We start from the raw sequence: 6000 nt of genomic DNA, 5'->3' as shown, positions 1-6000 counted from the left end.
TCCACTGCGTTGCCTCCGTGATGGTTTGGGAAGTCCATGTTTGTCAGCTGACAAGATTGCGGGTTTCAGCAGAATTTGAAAGTGGCACATTGAGCTTTAGCACATTTCTCTTCATACGGTCACATAAATAGTGCCAGCAGCGATAGGGTTAGAGTTGAGGTCGATGTGTTATTAAAAGTGAGAAACTTGTGAAGAAAATCCAAGATATTTGAACAGTGATTTTCACACTTTAGTAGCACATTTATCTAAAATATTTTATCAGTTGGTGCTTTCTGTGGGAATTAAACCCATAACCTTGGAGTTGTTAGTGCAGTGCCTACCATTTGAGCTAGTTTAAAGATAAAGTAAGATTTGAACAATCATAGACTTTTAGATATTCTTTTTAACTTTAAAAAAAGTGTTGTTTTTACAGTGTTATTTGCACTTGTTGAAAAAACATAAAAAGTGTCATTTGAACTCCTAAATGTATTTACAGTAGACTGAAATCGCAAAGCAGATCTTCATTATAGTTAAAAAAAAATGCAGCGTTCACCCTGTAGCACTGCTGTGTCATCAGTTCGCGGTTTTGAGAGTTCCTGCTATTGTGTCTGTCTGCTGAATAGTGATACTATTGATAGAGATTAAAATGTTTGCTTTGAAACCAGGCATCAGGTTTAAAATGGTCATTATTTTTATATTGTTTTTTGTTATCACAATTTAGATAAGTGTGATTTGTACCGTATAATAATTTGGGGTGTTTGCTACATGTTAAAGTTTGGCATGTAACTCATTTCGTATCGATTTATTCTGACATAAAATGGTTCTGATTTTTTACTTTTCTAAATGATTGGACTTTTTATGGCAGATGTTAAATCAGGCAGAAAGAGGGACTCAAGCCATTTCTATAGACCAGAATATTACAGAGACTTGAGGTTGAGCTCTTTGTCAGTATGCAACCAATAATGCACTAAAACAGTCATAAACCCTAGCAATTGGTAGAACACATTTGCACATAGCAATACCTACAATCCCTTAGCAACTACTTAGCAGTGCACTAAATACCAGAGATAACCTTTGCGACCACTTAGCAGTGCATGAACAAACACTCAGAATACCTTGCATATGCATACCAATGCATAGCAACCTAAGAAACTGTATAGCAACGCACTAAAAATTACTCCTAGAAACCACATAGCAACACCCTTGAAACCAGCTAAAATACTTTAGCAACTCCTTAGCAATGCATAATAGTGCACTGAAATTTTCTCAGAACACATTAGAAACCACCTTAGCAACTCCTTAGCAATGCACTGAAAATGACACAGAAAACACTAGCAGCCGCATACTGTAGCAACACCCTAAAAAACTGCATAGAAGTGCACTAAAACATCTCAGAACACATTAGAGACCACCTATAAAGCCTAGCAACTGCTGACACTCATAGCAACTGCATGGCAACACCCTAGTAACCACATAACAGTGCACTTAAAACCACAAAAATGACCATTGCGACTTCTTAGCAGTGCATGAAAAACACTCAGAGTACCTTAGCAAATGCATAGCAACCCCTAAGAAACTGTATAGCAATGCACTAAAAATGACTCCTGGAAACCACATAGCAACACCCTTGAAACCACCTATAATACTTTAGCAACTCCTCAGCAATGCACGAAAAAGGTCACAGAAAACATTAGCAGCTGCATAGAAACACCCTAGAAACTGCATAAAAGTGCACAGAAAACTTCTCAGAACACATCAGAAACCACCTATAATGCCTAGCAACTGCTGACACTCATAGCAAATGCATAGCAACACCCTAGTAACCACATAACAGTGCACTAAAAACCACAGAGATTACCTTTGCGACCCCTTAGGAGTGCATGAAAAAAACACTCAGAAAACCTTAGAAAACTCATAGCAACCTAAGAAACTGTATAGCAGTGCACTAAAAATGACTCCTGGATACAACCTAGCAACACCCTTGAAACCACTTATAATACTTTAGCAACTCCTTAGCAATGCACGAAAAACGTCACAGAAAACATTAGCAGCTGCATAGCAACAACCTAGAAACTGAATAAAAGTGCACTAAAACTTCTCATAAAGCCTAGCAACTGCTGACACTCATAGCAACTGCATAGCAACACCCTAGTAACCACATAACAGTATACTAAAAAAAAAAAAAATCAATACACTCCAGCATATCCTAGAACATCAATTTAGCAACCACCCACAACCACTTAATCACATTGCAGCACATTAACAACTCAGACAATCTTATCAATTACTTAGTAGTGCATGAAAAAACACACAGCCCTAGCAACCGCATATTAACCACATGGCAATGAACTAAAAAATGAACTAAAACACTATGAACAACCTGGCAACCACCTCCAATGCGTTATCAGCTGCATGGCAATGCACAGAACACCATAGCAACCATAAAGCACTGCCCTGGCAACCACCCACCCACAGTACCCCGGCAACATGTTAAAAGCCATGTGAAAACCCCTAGCAACTGCACTGCAATTCACATAAAACCACTCTGAACACTCCAGCAGAACCTAGAACATTGCCATAGCAACCACACGCAATACCTTACCAGCAACTTTGGCAATGCATGAAAAAGCACTCTGAATACCCTAGCAACCACAAAGCAATGTGCTAAAAAAACACACCTGGAAACCATATAGCAATACCATGGCAACACTCAGAACGCCCTAGAAACCACAAATCAGCTACATACCAATACACAAAAAAACACCCTAGCAACAATAAAGCACTGCCCTGACAACGACCTACCAACAGTACGCCAACATTGTGCAACTTAGAGCACATTAGCAACCACATAACAACAATGCACTTAAACCACTCTTAGAACCAGGCCACATTGTATTGCAATAAGAAACAATTCAGAACATCCTAGCAACCACACAGCAATGCCCTGGCAACACACTTACAACATCTTAGCAACCACAAACACTAAGAACACCTGGAAACCATATAGCAGCACCATGGCAACCACCTACAATGCCTTACCAGCTACATAGCGAAGCACAGAACATCTTAGCAACAATAAAGCACTGCCCTGGCAACTACTTACTAACTGCACCCAAACAACATGCTAAAAGCCTTTTGGAGTACATTAGCAACCACATAACAACAACCTGGCAACCACGTTATAAACCCCTAGGCACTGGCAATGCACTTAAACCACTCTTAGAAATGCATCAAATTGTAACGCAATAAGAAACCATTCAGAACATCCTAGCAACCACATAGCAATGCCCTGGCAACCATTAACAACATCTTAGCAACCATATAAGTGATTTCTTTTGACTTTAGTGCCATACATATAAAAAGATTTAAAATAAAGACACAAAAAGATAGAATTTCATAACGTGTTTGAGCTCAATACTATGGAAGCCCTTTTCAGTCACTAAATAATAATGTTCAAAAAAAGTAATGGCAATTTTTTTCTCAGACTTTTCTTTTTTCTCGCTGTGGCGGGAGGAGCAAACGACAGACACAGTGGGCGTTACGTCAGGCCTCGGAGAGGCTTTTATTAAACAAAGTAAACAAAAAGTGTGAGGGGCAGTGTTCGAGAAAGTAGGGTCTAGGTAAGGGGTGGAGTCCGGCGACTGCACTCGCTCCCCGCTGAGGTCCGCGGCGCGAGGGGCAGCGGCTTCATCTAGCAGCTTCGTCCACCTTGGCCCACGGCACTTCCTGGAGATTAAACGGCCCGGCATCCTGGCCCACAGCCGTCTTACGGGTGCAGTTCTTGTCCGGACCGCGGGTCCGGCAGCTTGTCACTTCGGCGGCGCTCGTTCCCTCAATGCACCCTTCCTGGACCCACGAGGACACCAGTGTGCATACACGGGGAAGAGACCGGTCTCCCGAGGAGAGGCGCGCTCGGCATTTCAACTGTGGCGGGGATGAGGCTTCATTTGTGTCAGGTGGGCCTCATCACACGCCGCCAGACCTGGCTGTTTCCCACTCGCGTCGGGAGCCTGGTGAAGGGCGGCAATTACCAGACGGGGTGACGATTATAATCAGGGGGAGGCAGCTGACTCGTCACACTCACAATTGCGAGTTTACTTTTTGCAATTTCTGACTTTTTCCTCAGAATTGTGATATAAACTTGCAGTTTTGAGTTAGAAAGTCATAACTGTGAGATATGAACTCTTAAGTGCAAGAAGTTTTTTTTCCCCCTCAGAATTGGACTTTATAACTTGCAGTTGCGAGTTTATTACTCTCAATTCTGAGTCAAAATTGTGAGAAAAGTCAAAATTGCGAGTTCATTGCAATTCTGAGAAAAAAGTAAGAACTGCAAGTTTATATCATGCAATTTTAAAAGAAGTCAGATTTTGTGACTTTTTATCTCTCACTTTTCTTTTTTCTCACAATTGTGAGTTTGTCTCATAATTTCTCATTTTTTCTCAAAATTGTGACATATAAACTCACAGTTGTGAGTTATTTGCGAGAATTGCGAGATATAAACTCCCAAGTGTAAGAATTTTTTTCCTCTGAATTGGACTTTGTAACTCACAATTGTGAGTTTATATCTTGCAATTCTGAGAAAACAAAGTAAGAATTGCAAGTTTATATCATAATTTTAATAAAGTCAGAATTTTGAGATGTAAACTCGCAATTGTGACAAAAAGAAGTCAAAATTGAGATACGTTGCTATTGCCTTTTTCATTATTTTTTAGAAACTGGCTTCCATACATTATAGATAGGTTAAGATGCAAAATAATATTGAATTTCATACTGCTTTAACTCATTCTAAGCTCGTTGCTATGGAAGCCCGTTTCCACCACTGAATGAAAATGAAAAAAAAAAGGTAATTGTGATTTTTTTTTCTCTCTTTTTTATTTCTTTTTTTTATCTCTTAATTTTTTTCTCTTTTTCTCTGTGAGTTTATGTATCACAATTTCTGTCTTTTTCTCAGAATTGTGGTACAAACTTGTAAAAGAATGACATCTTTCTCAGAATTGTGACCTAAACTTGCAGTTTCGAGTTAGAAAGTCAGAATTGTGAGATATAAACTCTTAAATGTAAAAAAAAAAAAAAAAAAAATTCCCTTAGAATTGGACTCTGAGAAAAAAGAAATGCAAGTTTATATCAGATTTTTTATCTCTGACTTTTGTTTTTCTTGCAATTGCGAGTTTGCGTCTCGCGATATCTGACCTTTTCTTAAAATTGTCTGATGTAAACTTGTAATTCTGACTTCTTTCTCAGAATTGTGATGAGTTTATATCTCGCAATTTTGAGATAAAAATCAGAGTTGTGCTTAAATCATGATTTTGAAAAAAAGTCAGAATTTCAAGAATTTCACTGAATAAAAAAAAAAGTAATTGCAACTTTTTTTCTCGCAATTGCGGGTTTACGTCTCTAACCTTTTCTATTTCTAACCTTTTCTCAGAATTGTGGTATAAATTTGTAATTCTGACTTCTTAAAACTACGACATAAACTCACAGTTACGAGTTTATTCAGTTTAGTCAAAATTTTGAGATATAAACTTGCATTGTACAATTTTTTTTCAATTTATAACTTGCAGCTATGAGTTTATATCTCAATTCGAAGAAAAAAAATTGTGTGAGAAAAAGTTCATATCTCGAAATTCTGAGAGAAAAAAGAACGCAATCACGCAGTTCTGAAAAAAATGTAAACTCACAGCTGCGAGAAAAAGTCAGAATTGAGAAAAAAAGTCTGAATGACCTTTTTTTATTATTCAGTTCAAATTCAGATCAGTTAATCCCTTTCACACCAGCGGGTGATAACTATAAAGATAACGATAAAAATACAGTTCTATAATTTCACACCACAGCTATAACACTAAAGACACTGAGAAACAATATCTTTGGAATCACTTTCAGAACATTTCTTTTCCAGCTGATGAACAACAAAAACACTGACAGCCAATCAGAATCAATCATGCTATAATGAGCTCAAAAAATTTAAAGCGGCAGACAAGTGTACGCTAAGAATAAACAGACCATATCATCCGCTGATGTGGA

Source organism: Labeo rohita, chromosome 22, assembly GCF_022985175.1.
Source record: "Labeo rohita strain BAU-BD-2019 chromosome 22, IGBB_LRoh.1.0, whole genome shotgun sequence".
NCBI lineage: Eukaryota > Metazoa > Chordata > Actinopteri > Cypriniformes > Cyprinidae > Labeo > Labeo rohita.
Note: the sequence above shows the minus strand (reverse complement) of the source record.